This window comes from Equus asinus, chromosome 12 (genome assembly GCF_041296235.1).
Source record: "Equus asinus isolate D_3611 breed Donkey chromosome 12, EquAss-T2T_v2, whole genome shotgun sequence".
Lineage (NCBI taxonomy): Eukaryota > Metazoa > Chordata > Mammalia > Perissodactyla > Equidae > Equus > Equus asinus.
In genome coordinates, this window is record NC_091801.1 from 9,850,500 (window position 1) to 9,873,363 (window position 22,864).

The following is a 22,864-nucleotide window of genomic DNA, read 5'->3' on the forward strand; positions in this document are numbered from 1 at the left end:
TCCATATTTATTTTAATACATAATATTATCCAAATATGGATTATGCCAGGGAAGGATTAGATCCCAAAAATCTAAGTAGGTTAGAGATTCCTAATCAAAGTGAATAAAGTCTGTGACACTGGTTTATTGAATGGTAGCCACAGTCCACAAAGAGGAACAGAGATAAAGAAGGAAATAGAATCATTAAGGACAAAGTGCAGAAGAGGAATTCTGAACTGAAAATGGAGATAAGAATCAAAAACACTCTAGGAACTAGACCAGAGCAGAAGCATCTCTGCAAGATGCTGCAAAATATACTATGATATTTCATTGACTTTTAAGATCCAGTGGATCCAAGGTGGCTTGAATTAAGAGAGACAGGTATAGGGGCCAGCCCTGTGACCTAGTGGTTAAGTTTGGTGCACTCCACTTCAGCGGCCAGGGTTCAGTTCCTGGGCATGGACCTACACTACTCACCAGTGGCCAAGCTGTGGTGGTGACCCACATACAAAACAGAGGAAGATTGGCACAGATGTTAGCTCGGGGTGAATCTTCCTCAAGCAAAAAAAGTGGAAGATTGACAACAGATGTCAGCTCAGGGAGCATCTTCTTAAGCAAATAAAAAGAAAAAAGAGAGAGAGAGACATGTACAAATGTACAGAATTTATTAGGACTCTCACCTCCATTTTGTGATATTGGTCATAGCTGGAGACGGCTGACCTAGTTGATAGCTAAAAGGCCCCTGAACACATAAGGCAGAGAAGACACTACAGGACCATGAATAATGCCAGACTGCTCCTTTTTTCTGAATATACCTAAGAAAAAATGTTTTTGATATTTTATTCTGCTATATTTGTCATTTATTGCATCTTCAATAAACAAGGGTTCTGCATATATCCATTACTTAAATGTGGTCAGTCCAATCACAGCTATGAACAACCTACACTTCTACTGGATATCGTGATACAAAAACTTTTAAAGACATACTTCTCATAAACTACATGGAATCCTTCATCTGTACCTATTTCCAAATACTTTCTTACTGTCAGTAAATTATGATTTTGAAAATATCCTTCCTTTTTCCTTGGAAATAAATGCCTATCCTAAATAAACGCCTATCTCCTAAAAGGAGCATGCTTATCCACAAAACAAACAAAACAAAACTATTATGAAATGAATCCATTTTATTTCACCAAGCCCTACAAGACCAGGAAGGACAGAACCACCATGACGGCACTGATGTATTTTTTAAATAAAAAAGTATAAGAATGTCAGTATTATACCACAAAAAATTTCTCCTGTTTTTTTCCTTGAGAAACAATAGGGGAACTTGACGTGTTATGAATCTGAAGCTAAAAATGAAAGAACATGCTAACCTTTCTAAAACAATTGTATCTCTTAAGGGTTTGGTTCTGCCTCTGCGATCATATAATCTCCATGTTGTTTTATGCATTCCCTTTGGCTGAATCAACTACAACATCATTGCATATTAAAATTTCAACACAGAAACACACATTTAAATTCTCTGCTTGATATAAAAGTCATGAAGAGACTGGAGGCAAGTTGGAGGAACAACTGAGTTTAATAAAGAGATCAACACAGCTGAGCAGACACATTACAGCCCTATTTTCCAAGACTCCTCATACACACACAAAAGAAACCAAAAAACAAAATAAACAAAAACCAGATTTTTCAGAATGCTTTTAGTGGGTAGTATATTTCCTATGAAGTAATAAAAACATTATTATTTTTAGTACCCACCCTATTTTTGAACTAATTTTAATCTGGGTCATGTGTTTTTAGCAGTCCACTAACTCTTGAAAATAAGAATGTACAATGTATAAATTGATACCTAAAAATCCTTATCATTGATTCATGCATTTATGTAAATTTCTCATAGAATAAATGAATTTATCATGAATGTCATCTGAGCATTATATTTGGAATAATGGGTATATGAAAAAAAAATCAGTCTTTCAAGAGCGTCTATTATATCCAGGTCTACATATTCACAAATATAAAAAAAGTTGTCCTTTTCTCAGAAATTGTGCAAAAAGTTATTTAAATAGTTACTCTGTTCAAAAATAAATATGGTTCCAAATTGTGACTCCGCTTCACCTCTTCAGCAACCAAATCATTTAAAACAATTTCTATTAAGCACAAACATTTTAGCTTAATTTCTAAACAGATATCTCATGTGTTTTAATGAAGGGACTATCTCCCTTTGGATGTTCTATAAGTGCAATAGATTTCAATATAACAGACTCGAATGGATGTCATTTATTTAGGCTTTTGAAATGTATGGTATGAGCTACAGGCACTTACATGTTTCTATTGACTCAAAGTTACTATAGGAAGCCTTTCTACTCATGCTCATATTCTCAAAAAGAGGCATTTTTCAGCTGAGAGGGTAGTCTCGTAATGTAAATGTGACATTTAATGTCGCAAATACATATAAAGTTTCTTGAGTACCAATTAAACACACAATGAGGACCAGATGAGGGGGAGGACAAAGATATTAAAATTAAAATAATTTCTCTCAGGTAATATTTAGATGATACTAAAAATGGCTAAAGATTTTACATGTAAATGACTAAAATCGGGGGTTTTGCAGGAATTTTAAATGTTTAGACAGCATTTCCTAGAATCTAGGTAAAAATCTAAATTTGCTTTGAAAAATCAGCAACACTATTTTACAAAAAAGTACTCAATTGTAACAGATGTTGCTATATATTTATATATACTTGGGTATCATTAATATGTATTAGCCTAAATAAATAAATAGTAAAACAGTGAAATAAAGAGCTACTATGAAGATGTTCATTTGAAAATTTATCATATCAAAAAATTGAAACATATACACTTTAGGATTCTTTGTTCTATTTCTGTGAAAAATGTTGTTGGAACTTTGAAAGGGATTGCATTAAATCTGTAGATTGCTTTAGGAAGTGTGGACATTTTAACGATGTTAACTCTTCCAATCCAAGAGCACGGAATGTCTTTCCATTTCTTTGTGTCCTCTTCGATTTCTTTCAACAATGTTTTAGAGTTTTCGGTGTACAGATCTTTCACCTCTTTGGTTAAGTTAATTCCTAGGTATGCTATTCTTTTTGTTGCAATTGTAAATGGGATTGTATTCTTAATTTCTCTTTCTGTTACTTCGCTGTTAGTGTATAGAAACGCAACCGATTTTTGTACATTGATTTTGTATCCCGTGACTTGACTGTATTCCTTTATTGTTTCTAAAAGTAAATGAATAATAATAACAAAGTGGTTAAATACTTCATGGCTAGACTATAAATAGGATGCAAAAAGATCTTTACAAAGATTTTTATGAAGAACTTTGAATAACAGGAAAATTAGGTGACATGGTGTTAAGAAAAAAATACCATATAAACTTTATAAACAAAAGTATCTCAATCACACAAAGACGCACATACACACATACATACATACAAACGCCAGGGTTGTTTAAGGTAATTTTAAAGATTTATTTTACTTATACACTTTAAAATTTTTCAACTGTTGGGTACTAAATCTATATTATTAGAAAAACAAATGCTTTCTTTAAAACAAAAAGAGGGCGCCTGATATTACGGCCCCCGGGTGCCAAGAGCTTATTTTCCATAATCATAGCAAACATTTCTTTCAAAATACGACATCATAGAAAAACAGATATTTGGAAAATGCAGTGATTAAGAATAGAATAACTATTTTAAATGCTTTACTTCAAGGCTTACTTACACCTCAAGTTATACATATTTTAAAATAATATTTTAAAAGTACTAAGCATTTATTTAGCTCACTGTTTTTCAAATCAAAGGATATAATTTCCTCTGCTAAGGTGGAAAAATGTTCCATCCCTGAGAAAAATTATCCAGTAAAGTCTGAGAAACAGTGACTAAGAAACTAAAATATTTTTATGGATAACTTCCAGTTAGGCTTTCGGAAAAATAATACTTTATGTTTACAACTGGTTCCTAGGTTAGTTGTTTTAAAAATAAAGATGCAAAATTAAAATATTCTCCCAGGATAATTGAACCTCAGAGAATATATCCACAGACCATTCTGTGGAAAACATTGAATCGAAAACCTACAGCTCATGCTAGAGAATGTCTCTTAATTACAAATCATCTCTTAAAAAGAGAACTGTCTTTATTATTGATGACATTTTCCTGAAGATGCAATCAAAGTGAGAATTCTAAACTTTAGACATGTCCTAGAAATCTCTGTTTTCCAGAATATGTCTTCAGATGGATTTAGACTGTCTGATGTAAGTAACTGCATTGGGTAGCATGCCGATCCCTTTGTAATAACAAGAAAAACAATAGTTAAATATTCATATTTCTGCCTGGATATGGCCCATGGCAATTTTATAACTATTTATACTTTCCAATAATTCAGAATTTAGAGCATGCAAAACGTTTCTTTTAAATAGCCAGATATTTTTGGCTATTTAAAATCATATCTAGTAGTTACATTCCTGTATGTAATTTTCATTTGCTTGAATTATCTAGATAATTGAAGTCAAAGGTCATTTTGAGTGCCAATATTTATGCATAGATTCAACTGCAGTTAATTTATAGTAAAGAAATAAAAGGTGTTTTTCAAAATGTATAATGACATACAAGATTCCATCTGTAGCTGTACACGGCTCCTAGTGCACTCCCAATGCTATGATGAGAACCTTGATAACATTGATTGGTGGACTCACTTACCTGTCACATATGCACTACTTTTGTTATATGATAGGAAGAAAGAATTTGTTCAACACAAGAAAACCATATACTTGTAACCATTGCATGCACACAAAAATGTATTTGTTTAAATTTATATCTAAGCCTACCTTAATTGTCTTATTTCTGTTCTCTTGTGTTTAAACTACACGCAGATGATTTGTTACATAAAAACCTTTACACTGTGTTTTTATTAGAAAATATGCTGAAAAGATATTCAACATAGCTTTAAGAACTAGAATACTAATTCTTTTTTACAGTGTATTGCTGCCAACAGCAATATCAGGGCACAGCTACACAGAAAATGATTCAACCTCCACAAGCTGCCAGTGTGAATACTACACACCACATTCATAAATATGAAGACTGAAAGTATCATTATTCAATGTCCTGGAGAGAATGAAAACACGAGATTTTCCAGGATTCATCCTTTATGTAGAATAATTTAATTTAATTTTATCATATACATTATTTTCTCTTAGCAAAGACCTGCTTAAACGCTTTTGATTCCATAAAACAATCAAATACTGAATCAGCATGCAAGAAAATATTCAGATATGTTCTTTTCTGCTGTTTTTGCCTTCCTATAAAAGCATTTATGATACGATGTGCAAAACAGAGAGCCGTAACTTCAGCTCCAATTATTGTCATAATTTGGGAATTAAGTGTTTTTAAAAAGTCTTAAAAAATAATTACGAACATTCTAGAAATCCATAATTGTTCACTATGATGAATTGGGTAATAAAATTTTCTATAAAGTAATACTCCATATATATGTTTAAGAGGAAGAACAGGGCACACAGAAGTCAAAAGGTCATTATTTTTCTGAAAATTGCATATTCTCATGCAAAATCTGATAGTCTTTATTGATGGACAATGTCATAAAGCCATCACTGTGTTTATAGACATTTAATTGAAGACAGCATAAAACGATAAACTAAGAAACATGCATGGTTGACTCCTCCAATTCAAACCATAAATCATACTGATGTTCAGACAAGTCGCCCAGACACAAATTCTGATGATAGATGAACCATTTAACTTTGATTTTTGAAAGCAATGAGCTTGCTAGCAATACCTCACACTGACTAATACCACATATGGTCATATAAGAACTCATCAAAAATCCATTTTTCCCTTGTGTGGATGCTAAAATTATCTTCTAAATGATCATTATTAAAAGTATGCAGTGTGTAACATCTTTCTAATGTGCATAGCTGGATTCAATGTCTACTTGCTTCAGTAAGCAATGATTTTATCACGATTTCTGTCTTAAATATTCTTAAAATAAAGAGACAAGATAGTGTGTAAAATTAATAAGTGAAAAACAGTATAAGTAAGTTAATTGAAAAAATGTGGAAAGAAAAACATTTTAAATTTCTTAACATATTGCATATTTTTCTGTGGTTACATATATACCAGAATAAACACGAATCTGGTATCTAATAATTTCATCACATATCACCCTAATAATCAATATGTCATGAGAAAAATAAAACTTCTCCCTTATTGTCATTTTCCAATTTTCAAATTCTAAGTAAAGGAAATACAAATATATGAGATGTCCTTAATGATTTCAGCAATCTGTATTTTTATAAATTTAATTTAATTTGATTCAACTTACATATTTTATGTTTCCTGAGTAAAAGGAAGAAACTTTATCTCACTTCTAAAAAGTTGACAACATACATTGTTAAATTAATCTTTCAGAGCTATTTAATGTATTCTAAACTATGGTTCTATAAAAAAAGTTAACATATAGTTTAGATTAAATAAAAGGAACCATTTGAGATTGTTTTAATATACAAGTATGCTCTCTTTGAAACTGGCTAGACACAAAATTAAATAAGCATTTTGGCACAGAATAATCTTATGCTTCTGTATTATAAGAGTAGCAAATAAGAAAAATACTAGAACATTCCAGATAACATATCTTCTTGCTAAATAATCAGAATTAACCTCGTTTCATCTGAATTGCACGCTTCAATCCATATAACACATGATTAAAAATCTGTGCAACATAGATGAACACTTCTTTAGAACTATAAATTTGTTTAATTTATCTGAAATATTAGTTTCATTGTCAATGATATTATAGGTAACACTCAAAATTATTATAAAATTTTCTTAGAAATTCAGATATACAATTTGAACACAGTTTATCTAATGATTTACAAAGAAAGGATAACATCTTGCAATGTATACTGCAGGCTCCAGCTGATGGCCCTCTCCAATAGCCTAAGCTGAATTTCTGCTAAGGAGTCAACATTTTAACGCAGGGCCAAAGGATCAGGAGTTTCCTTTGGGACTTGTTTAGCTGTGTAGCACAATGTCAGATGTGGGGTCTTGTTAGTAAGTAGTCTGGGAAGGTACAGTTTCAGCATGACTGATATTCTTTAAAATTAATTAATATAACCTGCTTATTTTCTTCTCTATCTAAATGCCATCTGCCACACTTAAAGAGGTTTTTGTTATCAACTTAACAAAAGATTTGAAATTAAGCTCCTAGATTTGAGAGCCTTGAAAGTAAGAACTTTGCGAGATCAAGTCCAAGAATCTAAACTAATATAATAGCTAGTTTTCAAAGGCAGTTGAACACCTCCCAAATCCCCATCAAAGCATTTGAAAGCACAGTGCTTCGCCCAGCAGTACTCATTCAAATGATGTTCTGGCATGTTCTCTTATTTCAGTCCTTGCCAAATCACATTTTCGCAGGACCAGGACAAGATCAGAATGCACCCCTTCTGCTGCTCTTGTGCTACCACACAGCAGTAATAAATGAAAGAGCAATGATATTTAGATGGATGAGTTGTGTGCCAGGAAGAGAAAACTACCAAACAAGGACCTAAAGCGATCCCCTGTCTTCACATGCTTGATTTCATTCCTTAATTAGAGCCATTAATCAATAGGTATGAGATATGAGGCTTTAGAAAGGCTTGGTGACACGACACCTTGCCACCTGTCAAAATTACAGCTTTCTGTTCATGCACCATCCCTCAAATAGTTATTTTCTGCAAGCCTGGCTGCATCCCACAATTCATTATTTACTATATAGTTCTATCCCAGTGCGATGTCAGAAGATAACCCATTGATGATAAGTAACGTTTTACATTGAATGGTTAATAGTTTGTGTGTGAGTGTGTGTGTGTGCACCTACATACAGACTCTCACACTTGTTTTGTCGTTCAAATTTTCAAATATATGCTCATTGTCCCTGGTTAGCACATTTGCACCATATTAAAACAATACTTTGCTACCACTTAAATGTTTTACTTAAAAGAAAAGCATTATTTTTTAACTTAAAGGAGAATATTTCCAATTTAAATAAAAAAATAAATCTAACATTCACTATAAAAAGTTTTACCTATTATTAAATAACCTTATTGAAAGACGTCAAAAGGCCAAAGAAGAAAAAGCACGTAAGTGTACCTAAAAAGTGGAAGACCACTTCAGATTAAAAGTATTTCTGAAGGTGATAACAACACAGTGAAAATGATACATACATGGGTATTTTTTCTCTTGGAAATATATATTTTTAAAAATAGGTCAATGTTCAAAACCCATGCCAGTTTGCCCTATAACGTAATCTCCATTAAAATAACTACAAAACAGACTGTTTCTTACAAATGTTCCCAGAATCCTGCAGAGAGATACAGAAGGTCCAGCTCTGCTTTTTACTCAGAATAGAACTGTGACCCTCAATTAATTTTCCTAGAGAATACCGACAACCATCAGATAGTTCTCAATCACAAATGACCTGGGCATAATTTAAACCTTGAATGAAAGAGTAGAAAAAAATTACATTTCAGTAGCGTTTCCTTGTGTCACCCAATCCCTATAGGCCACTTAATCTAATTGCGTTCTATTCCGCATTATTACAATTATACCTATCCTCTGAATGCCATGACAGTGGCCCCTCTAATCGATGCTGTGCCTGAAACAAAGACTTGTCTTGTAGTGACTGTCAAAAGATCCATGAATTTAGCTCATAGCTGGAAATTTGGACAACAGTTCATTTAAAATGGATCTTGCGTATAGACATTGCACAGTAAATGAGGATTGTTTCAATTGAGAAACATTATATCATATACAAAGGACACCATCCCCCAAATTATTGACCCGCTGCATGCCGTCTTCTGTAATGTTGCTGATCTCTTCAATGTTTCAAGACTATTGCCCAAATTGGCTGAAGTGACATATTTAGAATTATAGCAGAAGGAGTATATACAGTAAACAAAGTAAACCATAGAGGCAAAAGATGAAAAAAATGAATTAGGAAGGTATTTGCACATAATATTGATGACAAGCGACCACTGATGATTTAAGAAATTAATTCACTTATTCAGTTTACTTGTTCTGCTCACTTAGATTTCTCTTTAACTATACCAATATACCTGACACATAAAATACTATTATGTGTAGCATGGGAAACAGTGGTGGGAAAATCAAAGCATTATTGTACAACTTGAGAAATTTTGTCAGTGGAAAAGTTACATGAGTTACTAGTAACTTTCCAGATAAATTGTGTTCTATAGCCCCCCAATATTGCTACTTATTATTTTCAAAGATTTCTTTACATATATGATTGAATTTTTAAAAAAGCTCTGAAAGTTGACACATGAAATATATTGCACATATTAAATATATCTATTGTGCATCTACTCTGAATTGATGGTACAAAATCTAGTAATTTACACATATAATGCCCATCTTGAGATTGACATCCCTCAGAGGTCAGCGATGTAGAATGCCTGTACTAATTTTGTTTTGAATCTAGTGTTTGCTTATTTAACAGCATTAGAGCTTGTTATCATAACTAATTGGGGCTTGTTGATTTTTTGAAGTTATAATTGTATTCACTTTTTTGTTGTTTCTCTGGAATTTGGCAAGTTTGGAACCACAATTATGATAATTAATGAGTAAACAGTTAAGTGGAAATAAATGTGATATCCTGGATTCATTTAGTCTTCTAAATTGCTGATCATTAGCTAACATTTTCTGGGCAAACCTTGGTTTGAAAAAGCATTCTGAAAATTATGTTCCTTAGTACTCCAATCTCAGAATATTCAACCAAAAAAAAGAGGTTCATACTCATAAAAATTTGGGACTCATTATAGATGACACTCTATACTTGTTTTTTCTTGGTGATTCCCTAGTGTATTTATATATTAAATATTTGGAGCAGTGTTACAGTTAAAACATAAAAAACTAGTTAAATTTAAGTCATTATCAATCAAGTATTTTACTACAAATGCCTTTTTTAGAAAGGCACTTTTCAACACCCCTTTCAACTAGTTTTTTGAGTAAAGACCCTTTGGGAAACACGGAGTTTCCAGAACTAATGAAAAATAAGAAATAGGAGTTAAGGACATGAAGATAGTCGAGTTTTCCGATGAAAAGAATATGGATGAATCAAGCAGACTTTCACGTCAATTTGAACTCTGCTTATAACTAATGATTGAAGATAATATTTAACCTCTCTGAAGCTGTGTCCTCATCTGAAGCAATAACCATGCTTAGCTCATTGGCTTATTATAACCATTAGATATAACGAAGTTAAGCACCAAATCTCTATCAAGAGCTCCTCTTAGAATTTTTTTTAAAGCAGCTCTAAATTACCACTAGTTTTTTTCAGCAATACAATGTAAAAGCCTACTGAGATATTAGATTTTGTACCTCATAGTAGAAGATCTTTGGACTGTGTGACTTGTAGAACCACAATGGACACACTTTCTTGTCCTACTTCCCACTCCGTATTCTATCTCCTTTTACCACAATAGGTGAAAATGATGACCTTTAAAAGCTCTTGGCAAGTAGCTAATATAGACCTAAAATCACAGGTTTAGGGAATTTGAGATTATCTCAGTTCTAAAATGTGCCCTAAAGCACAAAAAATAGACCTGGATACCAATGGGACATCATGTCATATGACACTAGGACCAAGATTATTTATCCCATTTATTGCCTAGATCAAGCCACTTGTGCCTTCTAAACCTGTTGGTGCATTGTGTCACTGAAGTGGTCTTAAATGGAATTTATACTGTATTCTGCAGTAGCTTAAACAACATTTAGCAATTAAATGATGGTCCCTGTTTTTGGAAGCAAAATTTCTCAACAAAGTTGCGTATAATTTTAATTGTTTATGTTCAACTTCTTTAGGAGAAAAAGACTTTTTTTCCCAAAAGGAAGAAAAAAATATTGCTTATATAAGTTGCTGAGCTGTAGAACAAAATAACAGTGTAAGAGAGTCTGGGAGGAGGTGGAAGATGACCCAGGAGATAAAACTACATTCCTTTTATTTAATACTTTTATGTTGTAACAATAAAATAACAGACATTTTACTTGCTAATCTTGTTAATTGTCTCTCTAGTCTCTCAAGAATATAAGCTCAGTGAGGGCAATTTTTTTTTTGTTTTTACTTACCACTATACCTCCAGAACTTAAAACAATATCTGGCACATCACAGGGGTTGAATAAATACTTGTTAAATAAGTTAATCCAGAAGATTGTAAATGAGGACATGTCAAATACAAGTATTTGTAAACACTACCCAAAAGAAAACCCTATATATTTCCTACAAAAAATTTTCAGTGGCTAGAGAGAGTAATAAAGTTATCATAGCTGTATTTAGGAAATCAGAATAAATATCCTTAGGTTGTATTAATTCCATGAGAATTAAAAGCTGCTCTTCAAAATAATTTCATAGAAGAACATTTATGAAATCTCTCTGTCATCATCAAAAATTTCTGCATGCCATTCATAAGAACCCCTCCTAGGCTTAAATAAATACAAAGCTGATTTAAAATTTGTGGGAAAATTTCCACAAAATATGGAAAAGCTAGTAGCAGGAGGGCACCGTGAGACATTTGAAAAAAAATGTGGTGAGTAACTAAGTGTTGTGACTTTACACATGGAGAAATGAATGTAAAGATATCATTAGCCCCAGAAGTGAAGAAAAGAGGAGATGAATGAATTTAGATATGAACACAATTACTAATAACATTTATAAATGGCAACAAAAGAAACTACAATGTACTTAAATCAGAACTGATAAAGGACATGACCTAGGGGCCCAGCCTCACACATCCCCTTTGAAATCTATGAGCAACAGCAGGAGGCAAAGTTCATCTGTTTTAAGGGTCTTACTCCAGATAGCAGTTCCCAGGCTTCTCCATCCCTATGCTAAATAGTAAAGCATTATCACAGATATAAAATAATCCTCATCTGTGTGCATGCCAGTAAACCTGGTAATTTGGCAAGGAATTGCATCCTTAAACACCATGTGTAAAATTTTTCCAAAGCAGTGCAGGTAATATTATTCCCTAATGTATAGTAATAGATATTATCTTAATTCTATATGTTTCATTCATTCATTCATGCAATTAAAAATGTTTTCGGCACTGGTATTATGCTAGTTACTGAGGGTAAAGATATGAATAAAATATATTTATCTGCCTCAAGAGATTCACAATTCAGAAATATGAATATATAACCAAAAAACTGACATTACATTTGGATAAACATTATGGCTTTCAACAAATTGTTTTTCGTTACACGTGGACTGAAACTCAAAGCACAATAATACAAATAGTATTTCTGTTTTATGTATTTAACTCATCATTGTAAAATTCCCTTTTGCAAGATCTGATTAACCCTGGTAGTCAGATAAGTTACACATAAGAAATGTGCTTTGTAACAACGAAATGCAAACTCATTTTATGGTTACCATAATTATTATTAGAACACAGAAAATATTTTAGTTCCATAAGTACATTTAATTTAGACTTTCAATACAAGCACTTACAGTTGAAAATCTTCAAAGTCTTTTATATTGCTCCAAATAAAACACAAAGTGGCTCTCCTCAATTCAACAGGAAAAGGCCTGTTTCTGAGAAAGCATTTGAGTATATATTTTATTTGCACAACATACTTATTCAGGGCTTGTGTGCTAGGTAAATCTACAGACCTTTTTGCTATAAAAAGTTATGCAAGAAATATATATCCCTGATCTTCCCTAGGGGAAAGACTTCAAAAGCATAACTTTCAAATAGGGGTAGAATTTCCCAAAGAAGTTCTTCATATCCCTGATTTTAAGCAAGACATCTGTGGCAAGAGAGAAATTTGAATTTGTTGGGAAATAAGTGAAAACAAATTCTGTACTCCATGAATATTGCTGAGTACTCAAACATAGATACCTTTCAGAAACAAGTCATCCACAACAGTAAAAATATTTTAGATTTATACAGCACCTTCTTTTGAAGAATTCATTGAACACTAAGCTGGAAAATGTTAAGGAAAGCAATATTATACTTAAAAATATGGAGAGAAAGAGGACAATAAAACTGGCTGTGTCTACCTAGCAAGACAATAGACCATTTTAAGCCAGGCTTTAAACCAATCAAGCAATAAATTTTACTGATTTAACTCAGAGGATTGACCAGTTGCTTGAGAAAAATGAATCAACAAGCTTTTAGTATCATCTACATAGATTATCAGATTATTTTGGAACAAACATTAAGTAATATGAAGGCATTCATTGAAAAGTTAAGCATTTTAAAAGATGTTATTTTGAAGGGGAAAAAAATACCATTTAGCAATAGACTTCTTTAGATGTGAAAATAAAATTATTTCATAGCAACATGTACCTGGAAGTATAGAAGACAATCATCAAATCACGAACAGTAATAAGAAAAACTGATGTTGATTGATAAATTTCCAATTGATAATATTGAGACTTTTTTCTTCTTTTATCCATCTATCACATTTATAGAGTTTCTCCTGTGTGTCAAGCAAGGTACTGGTCTCTGGGGGAATTCTGTGGTGAACTACAAAAACCAAAAAAAGTTTCTTCCTTTACAGTCTTGTTCAGTAAGAACAGTCCTCATTGTAAAATTTCTTGCTTGAAAATCCAATCAATGTTTTCCTCATTATGTGAAATTTAAGGAATAATAACACTGACAAAAAGTTGTATAGTTATTTCTCCACCTTCTATAACTCTAGCTTTCTGAGGATCTTTAATTTTATAAATATGAAAACATATTTCATATATTTATATTTATAAATATCCATTTATATAAAATATATTTAGAAATATTATTTAGATATTTATATATTTTGAATAAATATATATAAAACATGTTTTATATAAAATCACATTACAATACCCAAAGGCAGAGTAAAATTGGCCCAGTAAAATTCATTGAGAAAAATGCTACTTTGTGAACTTGTGTATGGTAATTTTCACCCCAATAGGGCAGTGTTTAGCATAGATGCTCTTGAAAGCAGAGCTGAGGCAAGGATTAAAATTCTGATCCTTTATTTGAGAAGTGCAAGCCAAGGGCCATGAGGATGGAAAAAAAGTGGAAGTGAGGCAAAGGTGCAAAGCACTACCATATGATGTCACTGCCCTGACTGTCATGTCAAGAAGAGCCACTAACAGACACGGCAAGTAGTTCAGAGTTGTGACAGTTTGATACGCTGAGTCACAAGTTATCCTGAAGCTTATATGACATCTCTTGAAGAATCTACAAAATGAAGACCAATGTGCAATACAAGCTTAGCGAACCTTTTGACAAAATTTGGCTTCTCAGAGTCCTGTTTTTCTGGATCCAGGTAAATTTTGCTTCCTAGACACAAAGTAACTAAACTATTTATTTGCTACCTAGACCCCCACACACCTATGTTTATTTTCAAGCATCAAAATTATGTATGGATTTTGGTAAAAAGTCAGAATATATTTTTGTTAGTTACTCATATTGTTGTCACTCCTTTTCTGGAATTTTTTATTGTCTTAAAAAAGGATGTTTCCTCATTCAGTGAATATTCTCTGATTTCTCTAAACCCTGAGCAATCTTATTTGTTTCAACTAGGGAACCTAATCTCACTGATCACACGTAAAAAACCTCAGCCTTCAACAAGGCAAACCTTAGGTATAAGTTTTCACTGTACATCCATTAAAAGGTTATGCTTTTCCTACATTTGTCTAATAATTTTTTTAAATTGAGAATGGGTGAATGAAATGCTGACAACCCAGCGGAGTGAGGAAATAGCTTTATCATCTTATGTTTATTAAAGTTTTTTTAAAAACTGCAATAACTAACTTAATCTATTTGTATTTATGCTGATTAAGTAATCCTAATAAGTGGCAGTAGATTACAACTTCCATTTATAAATGAGCCTAACAAGCTACACTCAAAGAAAAAACATTTTCAAGGAAAGAGGTAGGGCAGGAATTTTTTAATTGTTCTTGGGACAATTTTCAATATTTAGAGTTACAAAATACAGTTGAATTCTCTAGAAACATAAATGAAATAGACTTTGGTCTAAAAATGGCCATTGCCAGTATATTAAAAATACTAACTCAATGATGAAAAAAATTTGCTTGGGATGTCATCAGGCATCCAAATAAATGAAAATCTGATATAATACCTTAAACAAGCATATTTAATTTTGTTCCATTCAAATAACAAGAACAAAAGACTATGCATGTGCATTAAATCTCTAGAAAAATATTAGATAAACATAGAAATGTTATGAGGAAAACTTAAATAAGATAAAAATTCTAGAAATATATAGAATAGATTTAAAAGTTAGGGAATCTAAATTTTAGTCCTGACTCTGTCCCAAACCAGTTGTGGGACCTTTAGTAAGGCTTACATTCCTCCTGATTTTAAAATTCTTTATCTGTGCTCCAAATCAGAGTTGAAATAGATACCATGAAGCCTGAGTCTCCTACCTTAGAATGATGGTGGACACTGCAAATGGATCCTAGCTCTCTTCTCTGCTGTGCCCAACAGGTGCCACGTTCATTCTCATCTTACTATTTCAAGCAGGTCCTAGCAACTAACGGACTCTGGCACTAGAGAGGAAATAATTTTGGCATCGTGTGATTAGATAATCCCTAGCAGACCTAGCATTCCTTAATTCTAGGTGTCAGTTCTCTGTCCAAACATTGTGTAATTAATTGTTCTTTAACAAAATATAACCAGATTCTGGGTTTTGGTGAGCTAAACTACAGAATATCTTGTCTACTGCTCATATTTAGAAAGAGAAAATTATTCCATCTAGCAACTCAGGCCTAAGGGAAAAATCAAGCAGCTATTTAAATCAATGACAGTTGAAAATTAATTCAATTAGAGTGACTTAAGTATCACAGAGGCAGAATAAATTACAGAGTAAGAAGGTCAAGCTATCTGGATTAAAACTCAATCCTCTCATCTTTACCCAAGTTGGAGTATTTATTCAACAAATGTGTTTGAAGCTCAAGCACTCTGCTAGAAGGTGGTACAGTGTTAAACAAAACTGGCATAATCTCTGGTTATATAGAGCTCATCATAGTCAAGTATGAGAGTAGGAGAATATATATCTAATACATAATTATAAATTTATAGGATGAATTAAATTATCTCATAGTAGAAGCAAGTCATGAAAGATAGGTTAAGAAAGTGGATATCTAGGCTAAGATTGAAGAAGAAGTAGACGTTAAACTAGAACTAGAGTTGGTAGTCTGAGAAGGAAAGAAGAGGACAATCTTTAAATATATTTTTCAAGACGGTGAAATATGACTTGTTCAAGGATTACATTTAGCAGACAAAGGAGATAAAGTTTGGCATTAAATTTCTAACTTTGCTCCAGAGTGGATGGAGGCACCATTGACTGAAATGGATAATTAAGAGAAGGGAAAAAATTGGAAGAAAGCTTAAGAGTTCAGCTTTTGGAATTGGAAGTTTATAATTCCAATAAAACTTTCAAGAGATAATGCCAAGCAGGAACTTGAGGTCTGGAAATTAGAAAAGGAGTCCAGGATAGATATTTAAATTTGGGAACCACCAGCATATGTATGGTATTTAAAGCCATGGGAATGGATGAGATTGCCCAGGAAGAGAATTCTGTATGAGAATTTATAAGAGCTATATGTGAGTCTTGAGTCTCATGATTTTTATAGAAACTTTTTCCTCAAATTATGGTCTGTGAAATAATAGCATCAGCAATACTTGAAAATTTGTTAGAAATACAGTGTCTCAGGACCCACTCCAGACCTATTGACTCATAACTTGCATTTAGAAGACCCCTTGACAACTGGTATGTTAAACTTTGAGACCCTCTTGAATAAAGAGAAGGGGTTAGCAAAGGAAACCGAGAAAGAAAGAAGAAAGAAAGGGGAAAATATGGTTTCACAGAGGCCATGAGAAGAGAGTGCATGAAAACTTATCAATAGTTAGAGTGTAATAAATGGTGAGAGAGTAATCAAGAGCGTTCAGTGCTATTGGGAGGACATATAAAATGACAGAAAAAGTGTGCCTTAAATTTAACAGCAAGGGATTTAATAATGATATTAGCCAGAGCAGTTTTGATGCAGCAATGCAAGTGGGAGCCCAGACTTTAGTTAGTTGAAAAATGAATGGAAAGTGACAAAATGGCAACAACCATGTGGAGACAACTCTTTCAAGAAGTGTGCCCTAGAAGGTGAGTGGCAAGAGGTCAAGAAGTGAAGGGAATTGAGAGGGTGATGAGAGAGTCAAATTGGATGATATTAACATAAGCAATGATAGATGATGAATAATATTTGAATGTTAATGAGAATAATCAATTATAAAAGAAAAATTTTGAATGGAACAAGAGATGAACAAATAGAGAAGGAGTTCAGTACTGATAAAGCAGGAAAGGAAAGAATTCAAGGCAAAGGTGAGGAGTTTGTCTTTGATAGGTGAGAAGGTTTCCTTCATTATTAAAGGAGTAAAGGAGAAGACGAGTCTAGATGACCATAGGCTTGGCGATTTGGTGGAGGGATGATGAGAGAATGCTCATGTAATGGTTTCTAATATGAAAGAAGGTCATTTGTTTAAAATGAAGGTGAGAAGGGGAGTCAAATATTTAAGAACAGGGAATATTTTTATTCTTTCTAGATAAAAATACTATTTTATTTTCTTCATAACAACCCTTCTAGATAGGCCATTTTATTACTCCAATTTTACAGATAATAGATTTCAGATCAAGCAAATGAAAAAGCTTGGATACCAACAAGCAAACTTACTTCACATTCACTCTTTGTCAACTACTAAAATATGTATTTTGTGAAGAGAGAAAATTTATTAGGGAAATATAAGGATGTCTGGTGAGGACGAATTTTAATGATAGCCATTGGACATATTGTACTATCACCAGTAAAACACTATCCTTATACACACAAAAAAGTGACAATTTCCCTCTGAGTCACTTTTTATCTTCATATTGAACTTACTATTATGGACCTTTAAGAAGGTATAATAATTAATAATAGCAAAAATAATTAAGTTTTATATAACAGTTGATACACATTTTAACATACTTTATTTTACTATATATTATCCCATAATATTTAATGATTTAGTATATTTTCTTATAAAAATGAGTTCTTTTAAAGATATTTTTGATGTTGGGTCAGAAATCAATGTTACTAAGATAATTTATCTCTCATATCGTTGTATAGCCAAATTAGATAAATTATATGAAAGCATGTTATTCACAGAAAAACTTTTAAACTCCACTACAAAGGATAAAAAAAGATAAAGTTTGAGGAATGAATGTTATCGCGATTTTAAAAACTATGCGCAGAGCCCAGACTTATCATTCAATGAATTTTGATGAAAGTTATGTTTTATGATTGATATCAACTACTAGGTTTGACCATAAATAATCAGTAAAATCTAAGCGCTGCATTGGTTATCAGCATATTTTTTAGATGACTGGGATAATTTCACTCTGACATGATGCTATGAAATAAGAAACTTCCATAGGACACTATTCAGGACACTAGAAAAACAATATGTCCTGAGAAATCTTAGAAAATTTTCAGAAGAGTACTCTACACGGCCCTTTGTAAATGTAGCCAGAACAGCAGTAGAAGATTTGAAAGATACCACCATAGGGTTTGGTAACAGCCAAAGTACAACTGAGTAAAGATCGCATGCCAAGATGTAAGAGGGAACTACAACAGCCAGGAGTGATGACACAAAGGATAAAAGGGTCAGGCACCTAGAAAACAAACAGTGATTGCCAACTGTGTAAGAAAAATCCTGAGGGCCAAGGGCAATAAAAACAAGTGAGCAAACAAACAATTCATCTTTGTCACAAGGCCAAACCATATATATTCAGTAAAATAGGCTCTGGCCAAATCTGCAGACAAGACTATCTCTTGGGAGTTTTGATGATTCTGGCCCATGAAATATTTCCACAAAATAACACGAAAAGTAGGAAGCTGTTAAAAATATAAATGACTAAAATTCAGCGGGATAAAATATACCTACTCCATCCAAAGTTTAACCCCCTCATCTCCTTTTACTTTAACACTGTATCTTAGGATACAGATAACTTTTATTTTAGCTACAGATTTTATTTTCCTTTTTTGATAAATGTGTGGTGAATCCTGAAGGGGATAATCCTATACAGGCACCATTCTAAATGAGATGCTTTTGGTCAAGGACATAAGACTGGGGATCTAATTGCCAATTGGTCTAACTTAAAAGGGTCCTTGGAGGAGGAGAGTTTGAAGATGGCAGCATAGAAGGATCTTGAACTTGCCTCTTCCCATGGATACAACAAACCTAAAACTACCTGTGGAACAGTTTCTTCTCAGGGAGATCTGGAAACTGAATGAAAAGAACCTTCACAACAAGGGAAAACTCAGAGAGGGTTGGAAGAGGCAGAGATACAGCCAAGTTGAGGAAAAGAGCACAGCCTAGATGCAGTGCTTCTCACTCTGGAGCCATCTCAAAGGTACGGAGCTTTTCTCAGAGGAGCAGGGGTTTCAAACTCCACATTAGACACCTAGCCCTTAGATCCAATATAGTATAGAAAAGATCCCAAAACATCTGGCTTTGAAACCAATTGGGAATAGGCACAGGAAATCTGTAGAACTTCAGGGAAAGAAAACCTACTCTTAAGGGCACATGCACAGACTTAGTAAATCAGGAAACCAGTACAAAAAAAAAATCAGATAGAAAAGTGCATAGTCCATAGGTAAAACAGACTCACTTACTAACCTTGGAGCACATCCAAGAGAGGCCAGAGGCAACTGAGCCCCGCCCCCCCCCCCCCCCCACTCCAGGGACTGAAACACTGGTGGCAGCCATTATTGTGACCTAGTTCGGCCATGCTGTTATGGACACTGGCAAGAGTCATTGGAATCCTTCCTCTAGCCTATTAGCCCATTGACCTGCCCCACACACCAGTGAGCTCATAGCTGACTTGTGCTACTGGGCCTAGGAAACAACCATAGAGGGGATCTGCCCTGCCTATCAATGCCTGAAATTGCTACCCCCTGCCTTGCTGGGCACCTGCCCCATCCATCAGCACACCTGAGGCAACTTTGCACCACAGGGCCACATAGCCAGTTCACACTGAAGTCCTGCCCCACCCAAGAGCAAAGTGGCAACAGCCAATAGCCCCACACCATGAAGCTAGTTTCACCAGAAGTCTGCTCTGCCCACCAACACATCTGAAGCAGCCAAGTATTGCTTGGTCATGCAGCCAGCTACACGTGGGGCCTGACTCCTCACCAGAAAACTTCAGTAGTTGTGCACTACCAGATGTCACAGCCAGCCATGCCTGGGGCTTGTCTTACTGAATAACATACTGTTTCAAGAGGGGAGCACACTGCCAGTCCCCATGAGACATCTCCTACCTATGGCCAAATTTCCAAGATAGGGAGATGTAGCTAATCTACCCAATACGTAAAAATAAGCACAGAGAAATAGGCAAAATGAACAGACAAAAGAAAATGTTCCAAATAAAAGAACAAGACAAATCCTCAGAAAAAGGAACCAAAACAGATATAGACTATCTACCTGATAAAGAGTACAAACTAATGGTCATAATGATGCTCAATGAACTGGGAAGAAGAATACATGAACACAGTGAGAACTTCAACAAAGAATTGGAAAATATAAAAAAGAACCAATCAGAGCTGAAGAATACAATAAAGGAGATGAAAAATTCACTACAGGGAATCAACAGCAGAGTAGATGACACAGAAGAACAAATCACTGATGTGGACTAAAGAGCAGAGGAAATCAAGCTGAACAGAAAAAGGGAAAAGAACTAAGAGAACAAGGACAGTCTAAGGGACTTCTAGGACAACATTAAGCATACTAACACTCACAGTATACATGTCCCAGAAGGAGAGAGAGACAAAGGGGCAGAGAACTTATCTGAAGAAACAATAGCTGAAAACTTCCCTAACCTGGGGAAGGAAATAGAGATTCAGGTACAAGAAGCACAGAGAGTACCAAACAAGATGAACCCAAAGAGACTCATACCAAGACATGTTACAGTCAAAATGTCAAGAATTAAAGACAAGCGAGAATCCTAAAAGCTGCAAGAGAAAGGCAACTAGTCACATACAAAGGAAACCCCATAAGGTCATCAGATGATTTCTCAGCAGAAACCTTACAGGCTAGAAGGGAGTGGCATGGTATATTCAATGTGCTGAATGGAAAAAGCTGACAACCAAGAGTACCATACCCAGCAAGATTATCATTCAGAATTGAAAGAGAGATAGAGAGTTTCCAGACAAGCAAAAACCAAAGGAGTTCATCACCACTAAACCAGCCTTACAAGAAATGTTTAAGGGATTTGTTTAAGTGGGAAAGTAAGATCCACGAATAGGAGTAAGAAAATTATCAGAGAGAAAACATCACTGGTAAGGACAAAAATACAGTAAAGGTAGTGGATCAATTACCTATAAAGTTAGTATGAAGGTAAAAAGACAAAAGTACTAAAATCATCTATATCTAAGATAAGAGGTTAAGGGGTGCACAAAATTAAAATAGGAAGTCAAAAACACAAAAGGCTGGAGGGGGCAGTAGAAGTGTAAGGCTTTTAGTAAGAGGTTAAACTTAAAAGATCATCAACTTAATACAGATTTCTATAAATAGGTTATTATATATGAACCTCTTGGTAACCACAAACCAAAAACCTATAATAAATATGCAAAAAATAAAGGAAAAGAAACCCAAACATAAAAAGAAAGTCATCAAATCACAAGGGAAGAGAGCAGGTGACGAACAGAGGAACAGAGAAGAGTTAAAAAAGCATCCAGAAAATAAGTAACTAAATGGCAATAAGTGCATACTTATTAATAGTTACTTTAAATATATATGGAATACATGCTCCAATCAAAAGACATAGAGTGGCTGAATAGATAAAAAAAAAAAAAAGACCCATATACATGCTACATATAAGAGACACACTTCAGAACTAAAGACATTGAAAGTGAAAGGATAGAAAAAGATATTCCATGCAAATGGAAACAAAAAGAAAGCTGAGGTAGCAATATTTATATCAGACAAACTTTAAAAAAAACTGAAACAAGAGACAAAGAAGGACATTACATAATGATAAAGGGAAAAATTCAATGAGAGGATATAGCATTTGTAAGTATCTATGTGCCCAACATAGAAGCACCTAAATACGTAAAACAATTATTAACAGACATGAAAGGAGAAATTGAGAGAAACACAATAATAATAGGAAGTTTTAACATTCCATATACATCAATGGCTAGACCATCTAGACAGAAGATCAATAAAAAAGCATTGGCCTTAACTGATACATTAGACCAGATGGACTTAATAGATACATACAAAACATTTCATCCAAAAAGCACAGAATACAAATTTTTCTCCAATGCACACAGAACACTCTCCAGGATAGATCACATATTAGGCCACAAAACAAGTCTCAATAAATTTAAGAAGATTGAAATAATACCAAGACTCTTTTCTTACCACAACAGTATGAAACTAGAAATCAACTACAGGAAGAAAATCTGAAAAGCCACACGTATGTGGAGATTAAACAAAATGCTACTGAACAATGATTACGTCAACAAAGAAATCAAAAAAATACCTGGAGACTAAGGAAAATGAAAATATAACATGCCAAAATTTATGGGATACAGCAAAAGCAGTTATAAGAGGGAATTTTATAGCAATACAGACCTTCCTCAACAAACAAGAAAAATCTCAAATTATCTAACATTATATCTAAAGGAACTAGAAAAAGAAGAATAAAGGAAGTGAAAAATCAGTACACCTATCCTTCTCAAACTCTTCCAAAAAATTGAAGAGGAGAGGATGCTTCCTAACTCATTCTACGAGGTTAACATCACA

At 33.6% G+C, this 22,864-nt stretch overlaps 1 long non-coding RNA gene across 2 annotated transcripts in view; it reads right to left on the bottom strand.

Moving 5' to 3' along the window:
- Positions 1-1,345: 1,345 nt before the first annotated feature.
- Positions 1,346-22,864, bottom strand: part of LOC123284327 (uncharacterized) — a 34,849-nt gene continuing 13,330 nt past the window's right edge. The window contains exons 2-5 of one of the 2 annotated variants that reach the window (XR_011493108.1): positions 15,451-15,573; positions 13,361-13,540; positions 12,520-12,603; positions 1,346-3,221 (exon numbers count right to left, since the gene is read on the bottom strand). This is a non-coding gene — a long non-coding RNA (uncharacterized lncRNA). The remainder of the gene's footprint in view (positions 3,222-12,519; positions 12,604-13,360; positions 13,541-15,450; positions 15,574-22,864) is intronic. The other variant, XR_011493109.1, reaches the window with a different exon arrangement.